Raw genomic sequence first — 14,200 nt, forward strand, 5'->3', positions numbered from 1 at the left:
GAAAGAGTATTTATTGGATACCCACTGAGACACCTGATGTGTAATGTTAGTTTGGGGAGAAGGAAAGTACCAAGAGAGCCATTTCCTGAAGACTCTGACAGTCGAGGACATAGGAAATGCTCATCTGGTCACACAACTCCTGGCCATATTTTCAGACAGTTGCAGTGTTTGTGGCTTTCTCTGAAATTCCTTTCACATTGCTGGTTTATACATAGTCACATGTACACCATTCAACGCAGCTCCTGATCATAACATAGTCTTATGATGTTTTTCATTTGTTTTCTCTAAACTGGAGATTTTTTAAACCACAGTCCAGAGATAGATTTCCAAAAGCTGAGAATTATGTGCAAAATTTCATATGCACAGGCATTTTTCTGATCAGGGATTCATAGATTTTAACAGACGCTCAAAGGAATCTGTGATCCCAGCACATTACGAGCCAGGATCAGAATTCCTATTGCCTGCCTCTCTCCCAAGGTCTGACCTCGAGCTGGGCACCCAGCATGCTGCAGGCCCTCTTGCTGCTACACACTCTAAAAGGGTTGCTCTGATTCCCAGAAGGCATCTCTATCGGAGACATTAGTTTCATGAGTCTCCGTTCACTTCCAACAGAGCAGCCGAGTTGCTTGTATGAAGATCCAAATTCACCAAGTGAACTTAAAAAGCCAAGAAAGCAAGCAAATGCTAATTTCTCCCATTTATTCAAATACTGAGAAAAAGGAGGACTTTGTGTTGGGAATAAAACTGGAATGCCCAGAACTCCGTGCCAGCTCCTATGATCCATGTGGATGAAGGATTAAAGGACTGGGCCGGCCAAGGAGAAAGCTGAAGCTGCACTCAACATCGGACTCAACAATTTGGGTCCAATATTGGGCAGGTGAAGTGGAGGTCTGTCTGTGATAAGAGCATGACGGCCAGTAAGAGCTGCGTAGGGTGGTCGTGCATACCTGACCCACAAGCCCACACACACACAGGACTTGGGCTTCCCACATCTTGCGCTGTGCTGCCGGTCGGTTTCCGAGTCAATAAAACTATGCGAGCAGTGGTACACTCTCCTCTAAGAACCTCCAAAGGGAAATCTGGCCCCTAAGGTAGGGGTGAAATCAGCAGGCAGAAGATACGGCTGTTGTTCAAGGACAGTTGGCTGGCTGGCCTGGGCCCTTAATTGGGGTTCTTTTGCCCACTCCTCAAGTCAAGACTGGGAAGAAGGTGATCAAAGCATTCTGGATCCATTCCCTGCAAAGACCCTGTTGGTTCTCCCCTTCACTCCTCTCACCCTGTACTTTCTGGGTCTGCCTGGCTCTGACCTTTCAGCTTCATTTACCATTCCTGGTTCTGCTCTAGACTCAGGGAGGATGACAAATCTGGCTAATCCAGTTTTTAACTTCTTAAGGACAACAGTGTTGCTCTTTTCCCTTCCTTCTACTCCATCCAGTGAAAAACACTCCACTTGACTGTATATCCTTTGGTAGTTCTCCCTCACCTCACCCCTCCCTGCCACGCACACACAAAACCTACCAAAATGCTATCAAATGAACGGGGCATCTATCTTACAGTTGGGAATATTTCACTGGAGAAAACCTTGTAAACTCACAATTTCCATTAAACACGATGCTCAGGAAGTAGGGGATTCTGGTAACCCAAAATTTCCAGTTAAATTCTGGCTAAAGATTCTTTCCTCTACTTTGACACAATAAGTATATTTTAAAATAATTTGTTCCAAGAGAAATAATCCGAGGTGCACAGAGATTGCAGCGTTATGTGCCACAGTGAAGACATCTATGCACAGTGAATGACGCAATGACGCAAATGCATATCAAGCCCCTCGGATGCAGCTGGGGCCAGTGGAGAGCATAAAGCGGTTTCTGCCACTTCTCAGAAGTTTGGCAGCGTTGAGCAATCAGTCATCCTTAGAAGAAGCTAGCTTGCTAATGCATCTTCATATTGGGTTTCGCTCCTTCCCTGATTTAATCACTCTGTCTTTTACTCTTGTTCCCTAGGATTACCACTGACTAATAAAGCAGAGCACATACACCTTGCCTCAGCTCTGCTTCCTGGGAAACCTGGGCCACAACAAAGAGAATGTATAGAACTAGTGATTCTCAGTGGCCTTTGGGTAGAGGTGTGTGTGTGTGTGTGTGTGTGTGTGTGTGTGTGTGTGTTATAATTTTATAGGGAAAAAAGAGGGAACAGTTATTTTCTCCCAAATTACTTATGATCTCTCTCTTCTTTCTCCTTGGTATCAGTCAGGATCCAGTCAGGAAGCAGAAACACCACTGTAATTTAGAGAGGAAATATTTAATATAAAGATGTCCTAACTAGTAAAAGGTGGTTAATTACTAAAAGGGGTAAAAGAAAACTGTAGAAGTTCAGAAGAGGCACATCCAGGAAAGAAGGAGGAGGAGGAAGGAAGAAATTCCCCCTGTAAGAGTAACAATCAGCCTCTGATGGCATAACCCTTGCTGGACAGAGGGTGAGGGCCAGAAACGGTCTGGAGGGCAGCTCGGAGGGGGGTGGAGAAACCTGCCAGAGTCTGCAGACGGGTGCTAGTCCATAGGAATGGCCCTGGGGTAGTGGGACCGCGTGCCGGAGGGTGCAGGCTGGTGGAGCCGGTCCATGTAGGAGGCTGAAATAAGCACTACCAGCACCAATCCCACCTGCCCGCCTCCCAACCCACCCAGGTCCAGGACGAAAATGCCTTCCTCCTGTTTGATCTTGAAGTGGCACTCCAGCACCCTCTATGAACAAAGCCCAACATCCAGCCAGCAGGCACAGGAGAAACGCCCACAGGGTCCAACTCCACTGTCACCAAGCAGGGCCAAGAAAGGTGAATTCGAAGCTGAGAGGTTAATACATTGGTAACGGGCACACCTACCTTCTCTCAACATTCACTCAGTGATAAGTTTAAAAATGGAAAATAAAACTATATGCTCTCTATAAAATATTGCCAATAATTACCATTTGATAACACAATTGAAATTTATTCCTCAGATCTGACTACCTATATATGAATTTTTAATAAGTAATCATATGTCTATTTCTATCTAGAGATAAAGACGATCTTAAAAGATTCTTATCATTACAGTTTTACTGAATTCCTTCAGTAAGCATGAAACTCGTTTTCAACCAAATACACACATCAGGTTGAAAGGGGCTTAGAGATATGCATGGGACAGTGTATCTGGGGACACACCAAGTGGTCGCCAGTTTGATGAGTCCAGAATCTCGGGCCCTGCCATAGTGTGGAGCAGCATTCACCCTCTGGCTTCTTGTCACCATCCCACACTGTACGTGTAACATAAAAAGGCAGAGAGCAACAGCCCCTGCTCCAGACCCAGCGTGCACCACTACCAGCTAACGCCCTTGTGCATGTCCTGCTGTCAGGGACTCTGGAACCTGCTTCTCTAGATCTTCACAACCTCTTTGCCCTTGCTTCAGATAAAGGTCCTTGGATTTTGCATCTTCTCTCCTACCTTCCTAGATAGCCAACCTTACCTCTCACCAGCCTCCTCAGGCTTTAATTTAAGAAACAGAGATAGCTTACTACAGGGAGCTTCCTCTGCCCTGCCCCTCCCCCACATTTCCCTCCTGAGAGTCTGTGTTCACGCCAGGCCTCCACCCCAACTGACCTTCTGCTCCTGTCGACCAGTTACCCCCACAGCCCTCTAAGGCCCGGTTCAGGTGTCACCTTCCTGGGAGACCGCCTCCCACGAAGGGTCCTGCGTGTGCATCTTCGCATAGGGCATTCTGCATTATTTTGAAATAGTCATTTCAGGGGTCTTATCTCCCCAGCTCTGTCCCCAGAGCTTCCCCTTGGCATCCTCAGCATTTAACGCAATGGCTGGTATGGAGTGGGCACTCGTTACCTGTCAGAAGAACTAAAACATCTCCGTGCCCTGACTTGCTAGTCGTTTCCTGCCAGGCCCACCTTGGCTTCAGGCATCTCAGTTAGAAGGAGAGCCCTGGGCCAGAGGGGCCTGGGAGGGAGTCTCAGGTTCTGGTGTTACCGCCAGCAACTTCCTCTCCTTGCCAAGCTTTTCTAAATAAGTGATAGGCAGATATGCAGAAACAGACACATATATGCCTAAGAACACTTATTTCCACTTAAAAAAACACAAGGAGAATAGAAAGAAGCAAATGCCACTCCTTCCCAGGACTGCAGGTGATTTTTACCGGTTCAGCCTGACACGGTTGAGGGGCCGGGAGAGTGAGTGAGCGCTACCTTCCCCGCTGTGCTCACAACTCCCTTTCCAAGCACTGTCACAACTCTGCCCACACATGCAAATAGTTAGCCATCTATCACTTTCACTCCGGGAAAGCTGAAATGAGCTCATATGCCTTGGGTTGTCGTTATCATACCCTCAATTTCCCACCCGGAGACACCATCACTCACACAACAGAACATGCTTTCCTGTACCCACAGGCCTCTTCCCAAGTTCCAAAACACTTTTCGCATGATAGTTCATTTGATCATCATGAACACACTGTATGGGTAAGCAAGCTCAGGGAGATGGATCAGGCTGTTAGGAGCAAGGGGAGGAGGTGGGTGGCTGTGTGCGTGCTGTCACAGGTAAGCAATGTGGTCATGTGCCCTCATGGGGCACAGGCAGGCTTTGGTCTGATCAGACAGTGGGGTCGCAGCCTCCCCTTTACCCGTGGTTGCCTCTCAGGAGGTCCCTTTCACAGAGCCACAGGCTGTTCCAAACACCTGCTGACTCGTCGCCAAATAAGCACCCAAAGAATGAATGAATGAGTGAATGAATGAGACTGGTCTCCCTTTAAATACCTTCTCATTAAACTAGTTATATATGGCTAATGGATAGAAACTCTGGGGAAAAGGAGCTCATACCCAAGCAGATACGACCCTGTGAAAGCTCACAGCAGAGAATGAAGGAAGCCAGAGAAACAGGTTCAGCTCAGCCAGGTACAGCCTGCCCTACCCACTGCTTCCCTCTCTGTAGCATTCTCCTCCCACCCTCACCTCGGGCTGGAACACTTTTTTAATGTCCTTTATCTCAGATCCTACATGTGAAGATGCCATCTTTCCTAGTTGCCTATAGGGGGCCCCGTGGGAGCCTCAGGCCACAGGAACTTCTGCCAGTTGCCAAAGAAAGGACCGTGGAATGCAAGTGCCCTGATGTCTCAGTGCATCACCAAGCGTTCTTGTTACTCTCTTAGGGAAAGTTAGATTTCCAGATCCACATCTGGCTAGCCTAGGTTGAGAGAGTGTAAAATTCTGCTTCAAAGATGATTCTGATTATTCAGGGTCCTTGTTCATTAAATGGGGGTTCTTAATCATAGAAAGAAAGAAGGAAGAATGAAAAGGAAGGAAGGAGGAAGAGAAGAAGGGAGCAAAGAAGGCAGGCACGGAGGGAGGGAGGAAGGAGGCTTATTCAAGAACACAAAGCTGGCCCCCAGGAACCTTTCAGAAGGTATCCTGAGAACTGAATTGGATCATGTGGGAGGAACAGTGGGAAATGTATGGAAAGTTACCACAAGGATCGTGGTTGGGAGGAACGGGCTGGAAGAATGCTGCCAGCATGTACAATCTCCTTTTAAAAAACAGTGCTTGAATACGAAGAGAAATGTACAAATACTCAACAAATGTTTAAATAATTTAAGATATTTAATCTTTAAAAATAAAATTAAAAAAGTTGGAATCAGAAGCCAGTACTATTGACTCTACCTAGTGGAAATTTCAAAACTACCTAGATAACTTGAAATCCACCTTTAGATCCAAGCCAGTTGTCAACCATATGACATATATGGGTCATATTTTTCCTTTGCATAAACAAGAAGCTCCTGCTGGGTTTTTCCACTTTTTTACTTCTTTTCCATTTTTGCATCCTCGGCCAAGGTCTGGCACAGAATAAACAACTTAATAAAGTTGTTGAATTTATGAAGAACACGTAAAAGGAAACATGTCTGGAGTTCTAGTTCCAGCCCTAGCATTGGCTTTCCATGTGATCTTGAGAAGGTCACTTTATATTTCTGGGCCTCAGTTTCCTTATCAGTAAACTGAAGAGGATAGGGTGGTTGTCATTAATAATAACTAACACTGATCATGTCTACATGCCTGGCATTGTTCTCATCCATGACTGCATTAGCTCATTTAATCTTCACAATGAGCCCATGAGTTACACAGGGATTTTCTCTTTTAGGTTACCTCATGCACAGGTCTGGAAAAAGCACCAAAAGTGCCCCAGTGATCTGTAAAGAAGTTTCTAGGAGGAGTCAAGTGTCTCTGACTGGAACATGCATCGATCTCAGCCAGGTTGCTTTTGGGCATGGAGCCATGAGCTTTCTATCAGTCAATTGTAAAATCCTTTTCTTGGCAGATTTCAAATTCAGTTTAAATTTTCCCTCATCCAGTAAGAACTGTGAACAGTGGAACTGTGTAGGCAAAGTGGTGGGGAGAAAACTGGAAAGAGGGCAGGGATGGTTACAGCTGGCCTCTGTGTCATTCTGCTAGAATGAAGGGAGACAGAAATCCAGGAATACACCCAAAGGAGACTCCACTCAGCCCCCCATGGTGCAAGTGCAGAATTAGCCAGGATAATTACCAGCCCTGATGAATTAACTCACCTACTGTTTTGCTCACAATGCCCTCCAGGATAACAGGTGTGGGATGTGGCCAGAAGGGAGGTAGATCAATGAGCCAGTTGCCTCCAGGGATCCCTACCTAGGGCTCCACTCCGTCCAGGCAGGGCCACTTTCCCTGGGCCTTGGTAGTTTTGAAGCTGAGCTATGAACCATGAATCATTTTTGCCTAATTTGAGAGGAATTAGCATTCTTGAACATCAGAAACATTCTGTTTCTTCTCAGTCTCATGCAGTTTCTTTGACAGGCTATTCACTTGGCCAACTTAGGCTGTCAGGAGAAACAGAAAAAGCAAAAAGTCTTTCTTTCACAGAGCTTTCAATTAATTTGGAAAAAGTTATCTGAATAGGGACTTCACTGGGAGGCCCACTGTTGGAATACTGAACAAATTTCACACTCATTTTTCAATTTTTGCCATGAAATTCTTGGCCAAATTCTAATGGGAGACTGTCACTCTCCTTGTCCCTATCCCATGAGTGAGGAATAAATTCCTTTCTTCTTCTCCCCTATTTACTGTACCAGGAGCTGTTTGAGAGTTCTGAGGTTAGTAGGTTAGGTTCCTAGACTCAATCCAGACAGACCCAGGTAAATCCTGGTGTGGCCATGTACTAGCTGTGACACTGTGGGATGGAGGGGACAGACAGTGTGGAGACTGGCTGGTGAACCCAAGCAAGCTGTGAGAAATAAAACCCCTTAACCCAACCTGTCCTTCCCTTTGTCTTACTTTGGTTTCACCGGATTCATAGGGAACTTGTCCTGGGAGGGGAAACCCCTTACTCCTGGAGCTACATTCTGGCATAGACTCAGCAGGGTCTGGTGAACCTGAAATGTGTCCTCATGGGTGCCATGTTTCAGTGGCTGCCCCTATAGATGATGGGGAAATACCCTTGGACCCCCTCCCTGTGGATGGTGGGGAGACACTCATGGACCCCTCCATGGGTGCTGAGGATTCACCCTGGGATTCCCCTACGGATGATGGGGATTCGCCCAGAGATTCACCAGTGGGGATTTGGCCTGGGGTAAGGTGCCTCCTAGAGGAGGGGGGCCCCTCCCCAGAATTGGGGGTGGGGATGCCAGAGGCAGTGGAGTTGGCCCTCCACAAAATAAGGGACTCCTTAGGGGACCTGAGTGACTATGGGGTGGCAGGAAATGTGGAGTGGCTGTGTCTCACAGCACTGGAAAAAGTTACCATAGACAGGGATGCACTTTGGCAACAAGTGTCAGAACAGGAAGACGGGTTGTGGGATGCTCTGAAAAAGGAACGAATGCTATGGAAAACTGAGATGGTGTTGCTGAGAGACGTACTAGTGGTGTGGGAGAGGGAAGCAGAAAATGCGGGCTGCAAGAGGCTGTGGGGGAGGTGAAGGAAGGGGTGGTGTCTTCAGTTCTGGAAGTGGTACCGGAGACGCCAGGGGAGGAGGCGGCGGGAGGGGGAGGGGTGGGCTGACGGTGGAACTGCTGCTGAGGCTGCCACCTGAGGCACCAGCCCCTCCCATATTGAAAGTCTGCCAAGTTGTAGTTAAAAGAATAAAGACAAAGCAACAGTGGGTTCCTCAGGGGGAGGAGCGGCCCCTCCCCAGGTTGTGCAGCACTCCATGCTCCGCCCCTATACCCAGGCCAGGTTGGTGGATTTGAGCACCTACTTTCAGCAGAAGCCCTCAGAGTCTCTGCCCAAGTGGCTTTTGTTTCTTTGGGATTTAGGAGTAGATGGGGCAGAAATGGGTAAACTGGCTTCCCTGACAACTCATCCCTTTCTCCAGCAGAGGTTACAAAAGGCCCATCAGACTCCAGGGAATCATGCACTTTTGGATTGGCTGACAGCAGCCCTCCAAGCAATTTGGCCTAATCAGGGTGATACACCACACTTCCCCACTAGCTGGCAAACGCATGCAGAGCTCCAGCAGGTTTTACGGCAGTTGGGCATGAAAAAAATCATTTACAATATGGACCCTCAGGGACCTGATGAGGAGTTGTTCACATAGGGATGAGAAATCTGGTGCTCCATATAGCTCCCCTACCCCTCTTTGGGTCCCTAGTGACTATTCTTGGAATCCATGTAGGGCAACCCATAAGTGAGGCTACTCATACTATAGCAGATCTGGGAGAAGTTGAAACAGTAAGAGCATGGAGGGAAATACGGTCTGCTACTGAAAGAAGAGGTTCAAAGGGCCCCATGAAGGTCTCAAGGACCCAGACATAGTTGATTTGATAAAGATAGGGGCAGTGAAAGAAAAACTTGATGGACAGCCCAATAGAATCTTGCTAGAGCTGTGGCAACAATTAAAGCCAGAACAGCGGTTCCAGCCACTGAGGCCCAAGACACAGAAGCCGGAGGCAGAGCCCTATGTCCAACCCATGCGTCTGCAGGACTTCCTGGGGGACAGCACTCAGATCTTCCTGGGCTCCTGCCCCCACAGGAAGGTGACTGGGTGTGGCAGTTTGACTGGGGGGTGGGATGGTCAAGGCCTCCACCTTGAGGGATGTGGTGGGGACCAGAGGCCACATGTAGAAATAGCAACTCATTGGTCCCCAGTGAATCTACAACATGTCCCGGCACTGGTGGACACAGAAGCTGAAGGTTCTATGATTTGTGGCAACCCTGAGCAGTTTCCAGGGCCCCCTGGTGTGATAGATCGCTACTAGGGTAAGGCAATTAGAGTGAACAAAGTTCAAATCCCACTGGGAATAGGGTGTTTACCCTCAAAGGAGTGTACTATGTATATTTCTTCCATCCCTGAATCTATTTTGGGGGTAGGTATCCTGCAGGCCTGTAGTGACAGACCACTGCAGGGGAGTGCAGACTGAGGATCAGAGTGGTAAAGGCAGTTCTGAGGGGACATGCTAAGCACCTGCCTGTAGCTCTTCCTGTACCTCAGCAGGTGAGAAATACTAAGCTGTATGAATTGCCTGGGGGGCACAAAGAAATTGGATACTCTACAGGAGATGGAGAAGGCGGACATCATAAAGCCCAATCAGAGTCTTCTTAATTCCCCAGTGTGGCCAGTGAAAAAGCCAGATGGCTCCTGACATATGACCATGGATTTCCGGGAACTGAATAAAGCTACACACACACAGCCCCCTCTGCATGCTGCTGTCCCCTCTAGAGCATCCCTTACGGACACCCTCAGTCATGAACTAGGGGCATATCATTATGTTGTGGACCTTACTAATGCTTTCTTCTCTATTGACATAGCACAGGTCAGGAACAATCTGCCTTCCCATGGTAAGGCCAGCAATGCATGTGCCCTGTCCTTCCACAGGGATACCTCCGCAGTCCCACCATCTGTCACAGACTTGTAGCCCAGGACTTGGCAGCATGGGAGGAACCACAGACAGCGGTGTGGCTGTATCATTATATTGATGATGATATTCTCACATCTGATTCTCTTGCAGATCTAAAAGGTGCAGCACCTATACTGCTGTGAACAGCACCAAGGTTCAGGGACCTGATTTGTCAGTAAAGTTCTTTGGGGTTGTCTGTACCTCAGCGGGTGACAAATACTAAGCAGTATTTTCTGCTTGGCAGCAGAAAAATGTGGGCTAAATCAGCTTAGACTAAAGTTATCCTGGAAGCAGTCACAAATAAAGTCCAGGCTTTCCCTACCCCTACCACTGTGGCAGTATTACAAGAGTTTTAGGGTCTCTTGGGCCACTGGAGAATGTTTATCCCACACTTGGCACAAATTCTGAGGCCCTTATACTGCTTGATGTGAAAGGGCATCAGGTGGGACTAGGGTGAAACATGTGCATTTACCTTTACTGCTGCTAAGCGAGCCGTTAAGGCTGTGCAGGCTTTGCATGTAATGGACCCATTGAGGCCCTGTGAGCTCGATTTTCATGTAACCGAAGCTGGTTATGGATGGGGCCTCTGGCAGTGGCTTGAAAGGACCCACCAACCTATTGGATTCTGGTCACAACTACGGAAAGGAGCAGAGGTCCAGTACACCTCAACAAAGAAGCAACTGGCTGCTGTGTACCACCCCTTACTGGCTACAGAGCCCATCACCAGAACAGCTCCAACCACAGTAACAACCACTTATCCCATTGAGGGGTGTGTGTGAGGCTGGACCCAAAGGCCACAGAATGGCATGGCTCAGATGCCTACACAGGCCCAATGGGGCGCATATTTACAGCAGCGTAGTGCTCTCTCCACTAGCTTAAGTGGAGACCTCCACTGCTTATTGGGGCTAGTGACAAGCAGGAAGAACTTGCTTTTGAGCCACTGGTAGCACAGAGTCCTTATCAGGAGGGAAAAGCCCCTATACCTGAAGATGCTTAGTATACAGATGGCTGCAGTCATGGGCAGCCCCCAAAGTGGAGGGCTGTGGCTTTCATTCCTAAGACTGAGACAATATGGATGGAGGATGGGGAGGGCAAGAGTAGCCAATGGGCAGAGTTGTGGGCAGTGTAGCTCGTAATCACTCAGGAGCCCTCCCCTATAGTTGGGTTTGTTCACCAGTCCCTTTGGGGGCAAGAATTGTGGCAAGACCTATGGGCCTTTGGTCAGACTAAGACTGTTACTGTACATCATATGACCAGCCATTTGCCTTTGGCATCCCCAGGGAATGATGAAGCAGACACACTGGCCCAGGTATGTTGGCTACAAGGAAAGCCTGCCTCTGATGTGGCCCAACAGTTACATCAGTGTTTGTTGCACATGGGGCAAAAGACAATGTAGGCTGTACCCCATCAGTGGGGCTTGCCTTTGACCTTCGAAGAAGTCAGCAGAGCCTGGAGGGAGTGCCTTTACGCTCTAAGACAGACTTAACCAAGTCCCACAGGAACCTGGGACCATAGTAAAGGGGCTGATACCCCTTGTCAGGTGGCAGATAGACTATGTTGGGCCTCTGCCCATATCAGAAGGATATCGGTATGCCATGTCTTGTGTGGACACGGCTACTGGACTGTTGGTTGCTTTTCCTGCACATTGTGCAGATCAGCAAACCACCAAGAGGGGCCCAGAGTGTCTCTTTGCAGCCTATGGCCGGCCGCAGGTGACTGAGAGTGATCAAGGCACCCACTTTACTGGACATGCGTTACAAGAATGGGTGCAGCAATTAGGGATAAGGTGGAAGTTTCATGTACCATGTAACCCTGCCAGGGCAGGCATGATAGAGAGGTACAATGGTTTGTTAAAATCTGGCTTGAAGTCACATACCAATAGTCTACGGGGCTGGTCAGTCTGCTTGTGGACAGTGCTACAGTGTTTGATTGAGAAGCCCCAGAAGGGGGCATTGAGCCCTGTGGATATGCTAACACACTTTGCTGCCTCTCCTATATAACTGCACATACAACCAAGGAGGAATTACTGAAGCTGGGATTTGGCCAACAGAGCAACATCCTACTGCCAGCTCCAACCATGCCCAACCCTGGAGACTGCTGAGTGGATGTGGCCCTGGACATTTCACCTCATGGACCAGTGATGGCTGGCCCTTCTGGTGCCTTGGGGACAAGGCCTCCTAGCTGGTCTCCTGTGTTTTTCTGGAATAACAGCAGAGTGGTGTACCCCAAACAGCTGGAAGGTAATAATATCTTAGAGGGGAGTTTGGTTTTGTCTTTATAGCTAGTGCATGTGCCTCCTGTAGCCCTACACATTGACCCATCGTAACTCCCACAGGGAGAGGAGTGAAGGTCTGCTAGACTAGGATGGGATCCCATTCCTGCCACTTTCCTATCACAGGACCACTATCTTGCATGTATCCTACCTGATGGACAGGATTTGCCTATGTTGGTGACAGTAAAACATATACCTTATTGCCGTTAAGGTTATTTTCTTCTACAGTCTTGGTGGATTGGGCACACCCCCTAGCTACAGCTGCTGTTTGCCCAGTGTACCCAGAGCACCCTGCTAGTTCAGTTGCTGGTCTCCTATGGAATGGGAGAGCTATGGAGTTAACCTGAGTAGGACTTTGAACCCAACTGGATCCTCAGGCTTGAGGACTGTCACAATTTTATTGCAATCTGTATCATAATTTCTGTTGTTATTGTATGTTATTAGTCTGGTTACATTGCTGTAGTTTATTTGCACAGGACCATTGTGGAAGATTGGGGGCACATAGACTGAGAGGTGAGAATTCTGGAGGGGTGGGTTGTGGGGTAAATGGAAGTTTTCACCAGGAATTTCCAGAATTTCCCACCTGGCCTTAGTCCATTTACATACCAATGGATGTTTACCACAGCAGAGCCTCCAGTCAATCTGGGGCAAAGGGTGGAAAGAAAATGGCCATTCTCTCCTCCCCTCCATTCCTGGTACCTAAATGATCTGGTGTTTGCCAGTCACCAGGGACCTGCTCATGGATTTCTTGCCAGAAAGCCTGGCTAGTGAACCTGGGTAAGCTGTGAGATAAAGCCCCTCAACGCAACCTTCCCTTCCCTTTGTCTGATTGGTTGCATCGGATTCATAGGGAACTTGTCCCGGGAGGGGAACCCCCTTACTCCTGGAACTACATGTCACCCCACATGGAATTATACCTGGAGGGTGCATTTGAAAGGCTAATTAGCACATTGAACTCTTTTTTTTTTTCATATACTGAATCACATTCCACAGTTAACAGCTCCTGCTTCCTGGACTGTCACAGCACTTCATAAAATTTCAAATACCCCATGACAATGAGCAACTCTGGTATAAAAAACATGTTCTAATACCATCCTGCCTTTATGATCAGCTTCCTTTAAAATGGTAGTTCTGGAGATTTGGGGAGTTGAGGTCATTACCTTGGAATCCTTCTCATTGTCTATCTTGGAAATCAGAAATAAGTAGGCCAGAGTGAGAGCCACCACATTTTGAGGGGGAAGGTATGGTGTCTCTGCAACGACGGTGCATGTTTCTAGAGTCTCAGCAGTGGCTCAGGGAGCTTCTCCCTCCCTCCCTCTCCTTCTCCCTCCTTTCTTCCCCATCTGACGGATGTTAACTCAAGATGAGAATTTCTAAATCCACACCAACGAGGCACAGCTAGGCCTTGTGCAAACTCACAGCAGAGAGTGAAGGAAGCCAGAAACGTACGGGCCACTCACTGGACTAGTCAAGTCCGGGCGATTTAGGTCCACTGAACTCACCCAGACAAGCTGGCCTGCAAGTGATGAGGGGCCAGCACTCTCTCCGTTTGGGATAAGAAGTGTGGAAGGCAAGTTCCCAGAGGTTCTCTCCTTTTATTTTGGAACCACTTGCCCCTGACTCAAACTGCCCTGGACTGAAATGACTCTTTCAAAATTGGACATGTCACAGGACAACTCTACTGGATTGATCAGTGAATCAAATGAAAAAAAATCAAAGGAAAATTAGGAGATATGGAATACGTAACTTCATATATAGAATAAACAGTAAAACCATCCCATCCCTGGGCATCATAGCTTTAATCACTAGCAAGGAATTCCAGATTTCACTTCAGAGCAGCAATCCACCAAATAACAGGGTGGGAACTCAGATCCCCATTTAAGTCATAATTCCAAAACTTCCTTATTGCCAGGATCTTTTCTCTCCCAGCACAAGAAAAATAACTGCCTTAAAATTTCCCATTTTTATGCTTGGTTAGCATAATGATCATATCAGTCATTGGGCTAAGAGCAGCTCAGGGATTTGTCAGACACAAAAAGGAGGTTG

Source organism: Manis pentadactyla, chromosome 11 (genome assembly GCF_030020395.1).
Source record: "Manis pentadactyla isolate mManPen7 chromosome 11, mManPen7.hap1, whole genome shotgun sequence".
In the NCBI taxonomy this organism is placed as follows: Eukaryota; Metazoa; Chordata; class Mammalia; order Pholidota; family Manidae; genus Manis; species Manis pentadactyla.